This window comes from Octopus sinensis, unplaced genomic scaffold (assembly GCF_006345805.1).
Source record: "Octopus sinensis unplaced genomic scaffold, ASM634580v1 Contig12856, whole genome shotgun sequence".
Lineage (NCBI taxonomy): Eukaryota > Metazoa > Mollusca > Cephalopoda > Octopoda > Octopodidae > Octopus > Octopus sinensis.
Window position 1 is genome coordinate 10,001 of NW_021832794.1, and position 16,785 is coordinate 26,785.

Consider the following 16,785-nt stretch of genomic DNA (forward strand, 5'->3'; position numbering starts at 1 on the left):
TTGTCTGAAATATATATATATCTAAATACATAAATAAATAAAAAATCTACACCCAACTGAACAAAAACAATGCGTAGGTCTATCTGAAATTTTTCAAGTAAGTAAGAGGGAGAAAATCTATGTCGAGAGAGAAAGGAAATATTCTACCTTAAAATACTGGTTTCTTACACACGTTTTATTATAATGTAAAAGGGGAAGTTAATTTATTCGTGTCAAACAAAGTGATGTACAAGGGAAGAAGCAAGCACAAAGTATCGATTCAGCAATTCAGTTCAGAATATTTTTAAGATAACAAAGACGAAAATATCACAAAACAAAATAGAACCATCGACAGAAAGGCAGCATATCACTTTCATTTTTCGACTATTACTTAAAAATCTTTATAATGCGAGCTTACAATGGGTAGTAAGTTAAAATTCTTTCGCTGTGATAGATGAATGGATGGATGGATGTACGTTTACAACCGTATCTTCATTATTTAATTTGAGAAATTAAGACAAAATATAATGGAATAACATACTAATTCCAATATTGGCAGCGAATAAACTGATATCTGGGCAGAAAAAGCAGAAAGATCGCTGCCATTTTTAGAATCTCCTTTATTCTTTACATTGACATTCGGTTCAAGGAAATTGTCTAATATTTCTTCTTGGATCTCCGCTACTATTCTGATATTGTAGTGGAACAACAACAATAAAATAGTAAACGTAGGGAGGAGGGGGGGCGTCGTAATCTGGGCTAGTAGATAATGATTTCTAATTTATGTACAAGGCCAACAATATTAAAGGAAGGGGGGTTAATCGATAACATCGATATCCGTATCGACCCAAAAGGATGGAAAGGTAAAAATGACCTCGGTGCGATTCGAGCTCGGAACGTACAGAACCGGAAGAAATATCGCAATGCATTCATTTTACCCGATGCCTTAACGATTCCTCCAGCTCGCCGACAGGCTAGTAGATAATAAATATGAAAACCCCAACCAACGATGCCAAGTAAAAACTGTTTCACTTTATTCATTGATTGATGATACCTGCCACAGAATTCGGCCAACTCGTAGGGTGGTAGGTGAGGATAATAGAGAGGGGTGGGTTGTAGCACACGTGCATAGTGGTCAGTAGAGGAAGATTAAAAGAGGAGGTATGGGGGGGTGAAGGAATGGTTATAGCAGTCGAAGGAAGATGGAGATGGCAGCTTGTTAACTAGATTTAAGGGGAACAGGCAAAGAATATAAGAAAAGGCAAGAACGAGAGAAAGCCATTTTTAATATCTTTCATTTCCAAGTGTGTTGCAAAACATTTTTCCATTCGTAGTGGACGGTCATAGATGCATGTAACAGCTTAATTGACCAACGGAACTGGTTTCAGATTTCATTCTGCTACTAGATATCGAGCGTAGATTTGGGGGAAGAAATTTACTTACCTGCTTAGTTTTGTATATGTATGTATGTAGGTGCGATTTTTGAATATATATGAATTAAAATCCAAACTGGGTACGTTTAGAAGCATGATTGTGTGTGTGATGGGTGTAATAATGATAGTTTCATACATACACGTTTAAGTATGAAGTATGGATGTATATATGTAGTCGCAGATGAATGAAAAGGGATTTGTGTATAAATGTGTGTGTGTTAGAATGCAATTTTACACATGCATTTTCCATGGATATATCACGTACATTTATTATTATTTACATGAACCAAGTATTATTGAAAATGATAGACTAGATATATACACAATGGAATGCACGATTTCAATATAATCACCACAACACAGGTGTGTGTATGTATATAAACATTTGTGTGAATGTATGTACATATACAATAAACTTGTATGACAATATGTGTGTATATAATAAACGTGTGAATGTATATTTATATATATTGTGTGTATGAATGTATATATATGTATTGTGTGTGTGTATGTATGGGTAGTGCATATCTGTTAGTGCAAAGTGCAAGTAAGAATACAGATTCCATGGAAAACAGCAATATAAGAGGACGCCTTTTAAAAAGACGTGCGTTGTTTAGGGACTTACCTAAATCAAGAGCTTCACACCCTTGATAGAATAAAAGCAGATGTAACACGGAATATAATAATAACGGTTCCAGTGTCAAGCTTTTCCTGAGTAAAGATCCTCCTTCTGCGACAGTGCCAGAATAATAATGGTAATAAAGAGTCCCTCCCCGGCGACGGCGGCGGACACCTTGCCACTGTCCTGTGCTCCTTGTGGGTGCCATATCTCTCCAAATTTCCGCGGTGTTTTATATATATATATATATTTTTTAGTTTTAATACTTTTTTTAAAAGACGTCTTCCCTTAGATTTGTTTTCTTTTTATTAGGGCTCTAAAAACCTTTTCTGTAGTAATGTGCCCTGACCAGACTTGGTGCTGTCGAAGGAGGTTTAATGCTGTTACCACAGAGAGGACGTGCCTGGAGCTGGTTTCAGCCATGGATGTTGTTGCTTGTCAAAAGGATACGTATTGAAATCCACATCTTTCTCTTTCTAACTCTCTCACTTTTTCTCCCACCCCCAAAATATATCCCGACTGGGGGGTGGGTAGGTATTTTGGTAGATATTTTGGGTGGTGGCGACAACGTTGATGGAGTTGTTCGGCTTCACCAAACGATGCTGGGATGAAGCCGACACTCCAGTCCTTGTTTCAACAAGGGAAAGCTTCTTTCTTCCCTGGCTGACGTTAAGGTGCTTGGTAGTAGTCGGTTTATTCTAGCAGCGTCGAACCACGACGTTTTCTTCTTCCTCTTCTTCGTCGTCGTCGGCGGCTTCTTCTTCCTCCACCGCCTTCGTCTTTACTCGGTGTGCCTCCCCCGGATGGCAGCAGTAAACGGTGGTAATGGTGTTGGTAGTGGTGGTGGAGGTGTTGGTGTGTGCGACTGCTACTGCTGCTGCTTATTGGTAAAGAAATGTCGGTAAAGCTGCAGTCGTTATAGTAGCAGAACAGTTGCCAGTAGACGCTGAAGATGATGATATAGCAGCGGTGTAGATGGCGGTATTGCTGGGTGGAGGAAGCTTACTATAACTGGTTGTGAAGGCAAGCAGGGACGTTCTTGATCACTGGCTTGTTCAAGGATGAGGAAGCTGAAGGAGATAATAATAATAATGATTACACGGCGTGAAAAATTAGAGCATATCTAAGAAAAAGTGTGTGAATAAAAAAAAAAAAGGAAAAGAAAAAAAGGGTTTCTTAAAACTACTAATAATAAATATGATGCTTCTATTCATATATATATGTATATTTATATATATATCAAAAAGAGAAATAGATGAAGACGTGGGAAAGAGAAGGGAAAATAAAAACAGACAGGGCGAGTCAGTCAGTGCGGGGAATGAGCTTCTACCTGAGACATTGGCAGTGGCTCGATGTTGTGGACTAATTGGCACGAATTCAGTGCTGCATCACTATTTCGTGATATTCTCGCTTATTTTGTTGTTAGTAAATTAAGAATTTCTAACATAAATACAAGACCACTAATCCCACCTTATATATAAATATATATATATATATATAGTCTGGATTTAGTCACTTCAATATTTAACTGGTGCTTATTTTATCGATCCCTTAATGAATGAATGAATGAAAAAGCAAATTCGGCCTAGGCGGGATTTGAACTCAAAATATTAAAACGACTAAATACCACAAATAATTTTGGTCTGATTGCTTTTGCTAATCCACCTCTCTGTTAATGATTGTGATCGTGATTTCCTTATTTGCTACAACAACGTTTATGATATTGATGATGATGACAGTAATAATAATAATCGATAAGAATAACAAGTAAACAAGCTTACAGATGAAAATGTTTCCCGTCTTATTTTTAGAATAACGCATTTATTTATTCAGATATTGTTTATTATATATATATGTGATGGAAATGTTATTCCAATTGAGCTGAAAATAATTGTAAAATCTATTTGCCATGTGACGCATTAGTGATAAGTTTAAACCGAGCTAAAAGAAAAGCGAGTGGGGGAAAGATATTAATTTTTTCAGTTAATGAATCTAAAAGCTTCAGAAATCATGCCACACAATCAAATTATCTCCCCCTGTTTGTGAGATTTCACTGAAGGAGCGCTGTACGTTAAACTGCTGTTTAGTCAGTCGCAACGAATTGTGCGACTTCATTTCTTGAAAATAATTATTCAAATCTATGTATAATTGCTGTTTCATTAATTTTTTTTTCTCTTAAATGAAATTGTTCAGGGTTCATTTACAAAATTCATTACGTATTAATGGGAATTTATATTATTTTTATTTAGTACTATCATTGATTGTCAATTAAATTTATATAAAATATTTTCTTGAAATTTCAATGTTTAAAGTCTATATTTTTTAACATTATTTTTCTCCTGAACCCCATTTCGAAACAATAAAAATTCTATGGTGATTAGGGAATGGTAATTTGGAGCCAAAGATGATTGCTTTGAAATCTACCGTAGCAATTTTATTTTATCCTTTAAGATATGCCATACTACTTTACCTATTAAATCATGCAGTTGAGTATGATTTATTAGAAAATGCTGCAAAATTTAAATACAGTAGGGTCTTGCATATGTAATGTAGAATCACTTATATCAGTTGAAATTTTTGAGGCCAAAACCTCTTTCTATGATGTTTAAAGTCTAAAAGCAACAAGCAAAGGAAATCAGTTATTAAAATTTTTCAACAATACAAGAATACAGATTGGAATGGATCTGATCTTCAAAGTCAAATGGTGGCTACAGTGAACATGTTTTGGTCTTATAGAACCGCTTAAGCAATGGAAAAAAGTAACAGTGATCAGTATATATAGAAACAAAGGCAATGTTGTGATAGTGATTATGAATATCAACAATATTGCTGAGAGAAAACTCGTGGAAGTGTTTAGCATTACATACACACATGGAAGAATTTGGCACCTGGTGTGGCTGTGTGGTAAGAAGTTTGCTTCCCAAACACGTGGTTCCTAGTTCAATCCCCCTGTGTGGCAGTCTGAGCAAGTGTCCCCTACTATGGCCTTGGGCTGACCAAAATTTTGTGTGTGGATTTGGTAGATGGAAACTGAAAGAAGTTTGATGTGTATATATATATAGATATATAAAGTGATATGATATATATGTAAAAAATGTAATATATAAATAAATATCTGTAAATATAAACCATCCGATCTTCTGATTACCTCATTTCTTCTAATATATAATACCTGTACATCATCTCCAAACCTACCAATATATATATAGATATATATGTGTGTGTGTGTCTGTGTTTGTCCCCCTCAGCCACCATCACTGCTTGACAACCAGTGTTGGTGTCTTTACGTACCTGTAACTTAATGGTTCAGCAAAAGAGACTGATAGAATAAGCTTAAAAATAGCTTACAAGGGAAAATAACCTTAATAAGATCAGTTGATCGAAGTTTTTGTACAACATAAACAGTTTAGACTGATGTGGATGTGCTCTTTAAATCCACATGGTGAAAGCAATGGGCATGTTTTGCTATTATTAAACCTCTTTAAGGTGGTGAGCTGGCGGAATTGTTAGCATGCTGAACAAAATGCTTAATGACATTTCATCCATCTTTACATTCTGAGTTCAAATTCCACCAAGGTTGACTTTGCTTTCATCCTTTCAGGGTTGATAGAATAAGTACCAGTAAATTAGCAGTTCAGCAAAAGAGACTGATAGAATAAGTACCAGGCATTAGAAAAAAATAAGTACTGGACTAAACATTCTTCACTGCTTCAAGTGGTTCATATGCAGCAACACAAGGTATGATCATGATCTACATCATATGGAAAAACTCATCCACCTCTACCAACCAGGTGGATTTTTACCCTCTATTGCAGCTTGTCAAGAATATCATCTGAAAAGTAGAAGTTGACTTTGAGCATTGTACGACCTGAAAACTCTCCTGTTTCCAAATTGCAGCTAATCCTTTTGACCCTTTGCTGAGAAAATCTCTACCAACTACAAAAAATTCTTGTCCACTACTCCCCAACTAAGATGTCTTTGTAAGCAGTACTCTTTTGTAAAAAAAACTTCTACATTTGCAGCTTGCTTTGTTTCCAGTTACATGATGCACACATTCAACAAAATATTTAACATCAGCACTAGAATGATTGTTTTGTCCTCAACAAAACTAAAAGGTCCTCGTGGCGCTACATTATCTCCTCTTTGCCATTCTCTTCACAGAGTGCACTGGATGCATTTTATTAAAGCACCAGAACTAATGATAATGCTTGTGCCTCATAAGGCTAAAGAGTCTACTCTCTCTATCATATATGCGTTTGCTCAAGACAATGTGACTGAGAAACTGAATCAAGGATAGAGCTATGACAGAAAAATGTGGGTAGTTGAATGGAGCAAGAATTTTATGGTAGACATAGAGTGAATAGTGTGAAAGGGTGATAGAGGAAGAGAGAGAGAGGTGGAGTGTTGTTGGTCTAAGAGATGGACAATGGTAAGAGTGATGAATATTAAAATGTTTACTTTAATTCCATTTGATCTGTCTGAACACTATTCAGATATCTGTTGAAACCCCAACATACATGGAAGTTAGAGTATTAAGATGATGTGGGTTGTGATATCTTTATCCTCACACAACCTTTTTTTTTTCTCTCTGAATCTCTCACTCTCCTTCTTGCTCTCATACAAACACATACATGTATGCACACTGAAGCAACACTTCTGAACCAATATAATCTCTCTATATATATATAAAGCTGAAGTTGTCTGTGTATGGCAGGTTTGGTAGCCTTCAACTAACACTATCACCTTTGAGACCCTGCAGCGCAAGTTGACCAAAATTGAGAATATGATAAGAAGGCTTGCTCTTCCTTCCGTAGAAGATAAAATTCAAATCGGACCCTGTTAACACCAAAAATTATTTACATTAAAAAGGTGCTTTTTTTCTATGAAAATCCCTATTTTTTGACTGTGTGTCGCCATTTTTCGGTGTATTTCAATCAGAAAAATGTTCACTTAAAGAGAATAACAAGCTACATAATGCAAAATTTTTACTTTTCAAAAATTCCAATTCTAAAGGGTTGAAACAAACCCGAGCAATGCCGGGCGATACTGCTAGTATATTCTAGAGCAATAGTTTGATTGTTTTTGGTATTTCTGGCCTTTTACTTAGTATTTCATTTGCAGTGATTCACACACTCCTTTTATAAATAGCTGTTGTCAAGATTAATATCTTTAAAGCATTTGTTTATTTATTCTGACATAATTCAGATTATCAGCTAATCTAAAAAGCGCTAAGGTAGGGTTAATTGTACTTGTGTAATTTGAAAGAAATATATATTTCCTGTTGAAAATACCTATAATTTTGACCTATACATTGCATAAGAAAGAAAATGAAGGCAACCTGAAAAAATTGGTTAATAAAATAATCATTCAGCCTGCTCTTATTTGGTAACAACAATACTACAATGAATAATTACTAATGATTTCCATTGTCCAGCCAATGTTCATGCTGTGACCATGCTATTTTCTTTTCTGTGAAAGTAGGAGGGTGGTCGCTGGGCTAGGAACCAGTCACTAGAACCACTGAGTAAAACACTCATGTGAGAAAAACTAGAAATACTACTGAAACAGTAAAAAAAGAAAAAAAATGTCAACAATACCCAGCATGAAGAGGAAAGCTTACTCTAAGTTATGACAGAATTGGGGCAAAGCTAAGAGGTTGCCCAGCACCTGATGAAAAGTTCAGGTCTGAGCACTAAACCAAAAACTCAAATTACTACCTGGAACATTTGAACTCTGTACAAGTGTGGAACATTTCCTCGGCTTCTTTGTGAATTTGACCGCTACTGTTGTGGAACCCACAAGAAGACCTGCCGTTCATCAGATGTGAGTATTGAGAATGAATTCAAATATGTTTGCATCAGCTTGCATCTCACAGTCTGAACAGGTGGTGCTGCAAGCTGGTTTTAGGTGTATTTACACCATTTGTCTTCTTTTACTTGTTTCAGTCATTTGACTGCAGCCATGCTGGAGCACCGCCTTTAGTCGAGCAAATCAACCCCAGGACTTATTCTTTGTGAGCCTAGTACTTATTCTATTGGTCTCTTTTGCCAAATCACTAAGTTACGGGGACATAAACACACCAGCATCGGTTGTCAAGCGATGTTGGGGGGACAAACACAGACACACAAACATATACATATATATATATATATATATATATATAACATATATACAACAGGCTTCTTTCAGTTTCTGTCTACCAAATCCACTCACAAGGCTTTGGTCAGCCTCAGGCTATAGTAGAAGACACTTGCCCAAGGTGCCACACAGAGGGACTGAACCCGGAATCATGTGGCTGGTAAGCAAGCTACTTACCACACAGCCACTCCTGCGCTAGCTAAATGAGAATTGTTTTCTATAACAAAACAGTGAATGGCTTTCTTGCAGATTCGAATATGCCCCAAGCATATTTGAACTGGTAATAACCTTGTACAAGAAAGAGGTTAGGCAGAGCTGTGTATTATCCTCTAGCTTAATTAATCTATACATTGACAAAAACTTCAGAAAAATATAAAACTTTTAGGAGTGTTGCTAAAGATATGAATATAAACAATTTAAGATATGCTCATCTTAGCACCCTATTACTTTCAACTATGATGATCTACAGAACTTTGGAATTAAGGGACAAAGGAATGGTCTATGGAATGAAAATGAATGTAAAGAAAGCAAAATCAATGGTAATCAGTAAGAAACAACAATTACCAAAAATATACAGTACTAGTAAGGGAAGTCAATTGAATAGACACAAAAGATGATAGACTTGGGTATGTACAATCAGAAAATGAGAAATGCAAAATAGAAATCAACAGAAATATTGATAACTAAAAAAATCACTTGATGAAATATCAAACACAGTGTGATCATTGCCAGAGCAGCTAACTGGCTTCTATGCTGGTGGCATGTAAAAGGCACAATTCGAGTGTGATCATTACCAGCATTGCCTTTCTGGCACCTGTGCCGGTGGCATGTGTAAAAAGATTCGAGCAATGTTGTTGCCAGTACCGCCTGACTGGCCCCCATGCCGGTGGCACGTAAAAGCACCCACTACACTCTCGGAGTGGTTGGCTTTAGGAAGGGCATTCAGTTGTAGAAACTCTGCCAGATCAAGATTGTAGCCTGGTGCAGCCATCTGGTTCGCCAGCCCTCAGTCAAATCGTCCAACCCATGCTAGCATGGAAAGCAGACGTTAAAGGATGATGATGATGATGATGACAGGCATCAAAAAATGCTAATATGAAACCAGAAAAAGATTATGGAAGTGATATGCATGGGGCTTACTCTGTTCTATTGAGCTGAAATGTGGTCATTAACAAAAATATTATCAAATAGATTACAAGCTTTTGAGATATGGGCCAATGAATGACTGTTGAGAATATCATGAACAGAGCATGAAACTGATGAAGAAATTAAGAGGAATGCAAAAAGATAAAGGACTAAGAATGGCAAAAAAACGAGGAAATTTTTTTAGAGGCCATCAAAGATAAAAGTTATTTTGGATTCAATTTAAAATATCAAAAATTAGAAAGCCTTATTATACAGTGAATGAATAAGGCTAGTGCTAGAAGGATTGAAATGAGCAGCTATGAAAGGAGATGACACCTGATGACGGTGATGATGATGAAGATGATGATAGTGGTGCTGGTGGTGGTGGTTTTGGTAGTGGAGGTGAAAAAAAATCACAATGAATGTAAACAAAATGTAAAAAAGAAGGAAAAACAAGTTGATTATGAAAGTGATATGCATGGGACCCACTCTGTTCTACTCCTGAAGGTGCTCGAAAAATAAGGGGCATTACCTTAGTTCACTGGTAGTGAACAGGTGACACCATAGTACATCTCTAGCATTAGAAGCTGTGCAAAGACAATAATAATAATAATAATAATGGTTTCAAGTTTTGCCACAAAGGCAACCATTTTTGATGGTAGGGGATAACTTGATTACATCACCCCAGTGTTTCACTGGTACTTAATTTATCAACCCTGTAAAGATGAAAGGCAAAGTTGACCTTGGTGGAATTTGAACTCAGAACGTAGCGGACGAAATACTGCTAAGCATTTCATCCAGTGTCCTAACAATGGACGAAATAATAATAATAATAAAATGCCCGGATGTAGTACCAGGCAGTGGCTTTCATGGCTTCTTATCTTAACTGATTGGAAGTGTTATCATGTGGCTTCTCATCTTAACTGATTGGAAGTGTTATCATGTACATTGCTGTGTCTTGGTATAAAAGATGGGCTTCAGCAAATATTCTGCTCAATGCCATAGATTTGCTTGTCAATTGTTTGACTTTAACTAGTTGAGCATGTCTCTAGGTGGCTAATGATATGTGCATCTCTGAGCATGAGCAGAAGTAGTGGGGGAGTATCATAGCTATGTGTTGGGAGGAATTTTTTGATGTTTGGATAATTCATGTCTGGAAACAGGGGTGTTTTATTCATCATCCTTAAATAAACCTTATTCAGGGACCTTTTGAGTGGGCTGGGTTACTCGACCCGAAGAAAATTCTAACTGGGACCCATCTGCAAGGTTATGCGCTGTTAATCTTGATATGAGATTACCATATCGTGCACATATGGTTGGTCTGTATGTGCCTGGTGTATCCTTATCAGATGGGTAGTCATGATGAGTATATTGGGTTTCGTATATTTGTACACCAGTGTCACTTAGATGGCATGTGCTTCTCTCTCACTCAATAATAATAATAATAATAATTATTATTATTATATATATATATATATATAGGCGCAGGAGTGACTGTGTGGTAAGTAGCTTGCTTACCAACCACATGGTTCACGGTTCAGTCCCACTGCATGGCACCTTGGGCAAGTATCTTCTACTATAGCCTCGGGCCGACCAAAGCCTTGTGAGTGGATTTGGCAGATGGAAACTGAAAGAAGCCCATCGTATATATATATATATATATATATATATATGTGTGTGTGTGTGTGTGTGTCTGTGTTTGTTCTCCCTAACATCGCTTGACAACCGATTCTGGTGTGTTTACGTTCCTGTAACTTAATGGTTCGGCAAAAGAGACCGATAGAATAAGTACTAGGCTTACAAAAAATAAGTCATGGGGTCGATTTGCTCAACTAAAGGCAGTTCCCCAGCATGGCCACAGTCAAATGACTGAAACAAGTAAAAGAGTAAAGAGTGAGTATATATATATATATACACACACACACACACATGATGGGGTTTTTTCAGTTTCTGTCATTCAAATTCACGTACAAGGCTTTGGTCAGTCTGGCACCATAGTAGAAGACACTTGTTCACAATGCCATGCAGTGTAACTGAATCTGGAACCATGTGGTGAGGAAGCAAACTGCTTACCACACAGTCATGCTCCCGCCAATATTATGACACTGATTTGCCAACATTATTTCCAATAAGGCATATTCAACAATCTAAGTAAACAAACAAAACAAGTCAAATTGAAAATACAAAAAATTCTACTTTATCTGAAACCATTGCTTACCTAACTCAGATCATACGAGCCAAATAGCATTTAATAGATTTGTATATATGTAATATATCTGCCTACTTAATTCGTAAATGTGTTAATTGACAGTAATATATACACATGCTTTCAAATATAAATACATTCACACATGCATATAAACATACCCTCAAATGTACATGTATACCTCATACATATGCTAGGTCAAGAATCCAGCTGTATTCATAGAGGCTCATATTTGTTTAGTTTTCTGGCTTAGGGAATACATTTACAAGGCATTTTGGTAAATGACCCTAGAGATTAAGTTCAGTACCATTTCGTTTTAATGGATTTGAATTTGCAATGTTGTTATTTTGTATCTAAAGAGGACATCATTTTGGCAGAATCATACAAACAACAGATAAAATGACTTGTGGCATTTGTTTCAGAGCTCTATGCTTAAAGTTCAAATCTCGCCAAGGTTAGCATTAATTTTCATCCTTCTGCAGTTGATTAATTATGATTTCTACAGACAAAGAGGATGAAGACCATGGTTTTCTTACTTTTCTTTTCTTTCTTCTTCCACTTTCTGCATCAATTATCTTCACTTATTTTGTTATTGATTTTTTTCTTAGCATGATCGTTACCAGCGTCGCCTTACTGGCATGTGAACAAAACATTCGAGCGAGGTTGTTGCCAGTGCCTTTGGACTGACTCCTGTGCTGGTGGCACGTAAAAGTACCCACTACACTCTTGGAATGGTTGGTGTTAGGAAGGGCATCCAGCTGTAGAAACTGTGCCAGATAAGATTGGAGCCTGGCACAATCATCTGGTTCACCAGTCCTCAGTCAAATCATCCAAGCCAGGCTTACATGGAAAGCGGACATTAAAGGATGATGATGATGATGTTTCCTCACAGACCAGCATCCTGGTATTTAAATACATCTAATGATATGTACTGCACCTGAAAGATTCCTTAGAGATACATGGCATGTTATATAAATCTGCAGAATTATTGTATCTCTAAGGCATGAAACTATTAATAGCTTTTTTGTAAATTGTATGTATAAGCTGCAGGAGTTGCTTACCAACCACATGGTTCTGGGTTCAGTCCCACTGCGTGGCACCTTCGGCAAATGTCTTCTACTATAGCCTTGGGCCAACCAAAGCCTTGTGAGTGGATTTGGTAGATGGAAACTGAAAGAAACCCATTGTATATATATGTATATATGTGTGTGTATGTTTGTGTATCTGTGTTTGTCCCCCCAACATTGCTTGACAACCGATGTTGGTGTATTTACGTCCCCATAACTTAGCGGTTCGGCAAAAGTGACTGATAGAATAGGTACTAGGCTTACAAATACTAAGACCTGAGGTCAATTTCCTCGACTAAAGGTGGTGCTCCAGCATGGCCGCAGTTAAATGACTGAAAAATGTAAAAGAATAAAAGAGCAAGAGAGAATTTCTTGCTGAATACTCTGCACAGATGATTTGTCTGTAGTGATCAAATGCTTGTGCTGCACACTAGCTCACCCCTTCCATCAAATTGACATTGCCTGTACTAGTGCCCAGTGTGCTACACATCAGAGCATTGGACTGTTTACAGATCAACTTGAAATGATATCTGGGAACTGAATCCACAATCTCATGATTGTAAGTGCAACACCCTAACAACTAAGCCATGCACCCTCACTAAATACCTACAAACATATATATATACATACTTACACTAATGTATATATTAGCATGTTTCTCATTCAGAATGGTCTTCAGAGATCTTCTATGGGAATATCTAGTCTAAACTGAACACTTATGTTCTACAGCTTAGTAGTAAAGAGCCAGTGTTGTTATTCTTAGTGTTTGAGGACTTGCAGCCTATTGGGAAATTGGAAGTTGTTAGTTTTTATAGAATATTATTCTGTATGCTTACTTATCAATGTTCAAGTAGGTTGTATATATGCAAATTGGTGTAGAAATGAAAATATTGACACAAGTATATATTGAAATACAACTATTCTTACATGAAAGTTTTCTCTCTCTCCCTCCACCTCTATTTATCTATCTATCTATCTATCTACCTACCTATATACCTACCTGCTATGTATGTATGTATGTATGTATGTATGTACCTACCTACCTACCTATGTATCTATCTATCTATTTATCTATCTATCCATCTATTTATCTATCTATCTATCTATCTATCAACCTACCTTTTACTCATAATATCATACCACATTGTTAAAATTCATTGCAATTCTTCAAGGTAAAATTTATGTGATATATTAAAAAAGAAATAAACATTTGAACTTTTTGAAATATTTGAAAATTCTCAAACAGAAATTTAGTGATCAAAAGCAGTCTGCAGAAAACCAGACATGGTAATAGTTACTCTAATCTATAATCTTTCAGAAATTGATATAGTTCAATTGAAAAAGAATTTGATTTGAGAGTTACAAGAGAAAGTCGAATTTTTGTTGACATCAAGTTTTGCTCTATGGACATGTCATTTTTTTTTTTTTTACCAAATTGTTATAATGCTCTAAGAATACCTTACTTCAAAACTGATTGTTTAGAGCAGTGGTTCTCAACCTTTTTTTGCCTATGGACCCCTTTAATTCCTATTTTACTCAGTGGGTGGGGGACCCTCATTACCATTCAATGTCTAAAAAAACTCCTGTGATATTTTTAGGATTAAATATTATTAAGAATCGTATAACGAAAATGTTTAACCCCTTCATTACTGTATTTATTTTGAGATGCTCCGTGTTTCTTTTAATTTCTTTAAATATAACAAAGAATTTAGTAAAATAACTTGGTTATCATTCAGCTAGTGTTAGGAGCATAAATTGTGACTAAGGTTTGGTGAAAGATTTTAATTCAAAACTTATGAAAACAAGACATTTGTACTCAGAGCCAGAGCTGGTTTCAGTCAGGTAGGTAATGAATAGGTTGAATATTTTGTGTATTGTAGAAACATAACTGCCAGTCTGTCTACCTGTCTATCTCTCTCTCTCTCTCTCTCTCTCTCTCTCTCTCTCTCTCTCTCTCTATATATATATATATATATATATATATATATATATATATATATATATATATATATATATATATATATAATATTTGCTTATCTACCTACCTCTTACTTGTAATATCATATCACATTGTTAAAATTCATTGCCCTGTGAGGGCCATTTGGACCTCAATTGAAAACCACTGGTTTAGAGCATGGATCAGAAACTTCTTGCCCTTGAGTAATATTTCAGCGGCATCAAGTTTGAAACAGCTTGCACATGATGTTTCTAAAACAACCTATTTGACAATAAAAGAAATGTTTAATCCCTGAGACTAATGTAAATTGAATAGCTATGAATCAATAAAATTAAGATTCATTATTCTCTCAGCATGTTCGTATCCCTACAAGTTCTGATGTACTTGCAATTCTACCCTGGTACAAAGAAGGTTCCCCACTTTTGATTTTGTGAAAAGCTATTGACTTGATTTGTTTTATCAGATGATCAAATTTGTTTAACCAACTTATGAAAATATGATAACTTAAATGGTATTTGGCATGTAACCAATATATAACCAGCATAAGAGAAATGGATAACTTATTTGCTTCTGTCATGAAAATCTTGCCATATTGCTATTGAATATTTTCTGTTTTATTTCTGCCAGTAGCTTGTTTGCGTTAACACATTTATTAGTAATGAAAGTGAAACATTAAATAAAAGAAAAATTACAAATCTAGTGAGAAAGGTAGAAGTGATAAAACTAAATACATTAGACTAGCAAAATCTATTTCATATTCAAAATGGCTTCCAGGTTCCTCATAAAAAACAGTTCTGTAATGGAACATGAAAGAAATGGAAAAGTAAAGTGACAATTATTGCTGGTGACAAAAATTCATAATACGCCATAATAGTTGGTAGGTTTAGTCTGAGAGGTTTGTAAAGAGATTAAAAATAAAAATCATAATAATAGATATAGGAAATTGGGTCAATATATCCTGCTTAAAATATTGGAACTGATAAAGACTAGAAAATAAAAAGATAAACAAAATGCTTTAATGATTGAATTATAGTTATAAATTTTGTCCTAAAGCTTAATGGATTTGGTTGCTTTAAAGATACAAATTATGAAGGAAAGCAAGTCTGATATTTTAAAATCACTGACATTAGCATACAGAAGAATTAACAATGGTTGGTAGATCTAGAGTAGCTAAAGTAATAACAGAAAATAGATGTATTTATCATGAATTGATCCAAATAAATTAAAACTAATATCAATGTTCTTGTTAAGAATAATTTTACCATGATATTCAACATATTAGGGTCATGAAATATCAGTCAGGATTTGAAAAGACACTTAGTTTGAATCTTGTCAGGATTGTCTTTGTTAACCTTTGGATGATCTGGAAAGATGAAGTAAAATGTGGGATGTTAAATTCAGGGAGGTTATTATTGATTCTTCTCTCTTGAATAGGGTTTCTTCATAAAAAAAAAAAAAAATTGTCAACATCCACAATCTGTACCTATATGAAGAAGAAAAAGTGTGGTGCATTGTAGTAGAAAAAGCAAAGAAATATGATTATTGGACAGAAGTAATGTTTACCTTTAGCATTTTATTCTCTTTTCCTACCTTCTCCCATCCCACCCTCTTTGAGATTTTAGTTCTGCGTTTGTGTGTGTGTGTGTGCACGCATATGTGTGTGTGTTTATTTCTATGAATATTTATGCTAAGGAAAGAGATAGACAAGGAGAGGTAGTCTTTTATGAATAGGATTTAAGCCACAGGAGAATTTAAGCTTTGTTTCTCAATACAGTTTAAGAATGAACTGAGGAAACATTTATCAATATCATGAACATTTTGAATGACACCCTTTGTTGATCTGCTCAAAAAAATCTGTGCCAAAAGGAAAACAAAAATAGAGTCACAAAAGTATGTATATACATACATAAAACTGTATTATTTTTGTAAAAGAAAAAGAAATAATCTTTTAGCAGCTGGAAAAATGACATTCTGATTGGAACAAAACATCTTTCAAGTGTAAACAGTTGTATCATACGGTTGGACACTTGATAAAAATAAACTCTTCATGGATCAATGGACTTAAACAGATTGCAACCTTTGTAGATTATGCAGTAACTGTTGGCATACTAACCTCTTAGTTTGGAGGTGTTTTGTATTAGGGGTCAACCAATTGACACACCTGCCATCCTTTAGAAGAAAAACCAAAGAAAAAAAGGAGAGAAAATCAGGACCCTCAGCTCAAAATAGGAAGGCAAAGAAGAAAAAGAGAAAAAAAACCG

The 16,785-nt window shown here is 35.5% G+C and overlaps 1 long non-coding RNA gene across 1 annotated transcript; it reads right to left on the bottom strand.

Annotated features, from left to right (window-relative positions):
• Positions 1-2,037: 2,037 nt before the first annotated feature.
• On the bottom strand, positions 2,038-4,109 carry LOC118761378. Its single transcript, XR_004997330.1, has 2 exons — positions 3,813-4,109; positions 2,038-3,101 (listed from the first exon to the last, which is right to left on the bottom strand). It is a non-coding gene; the product is annotated as an uncharacterized LOC118761378 (long non-coding RNA).
• Positions 4,110-16,785: the final 12,676 nt, after the last annotated feature.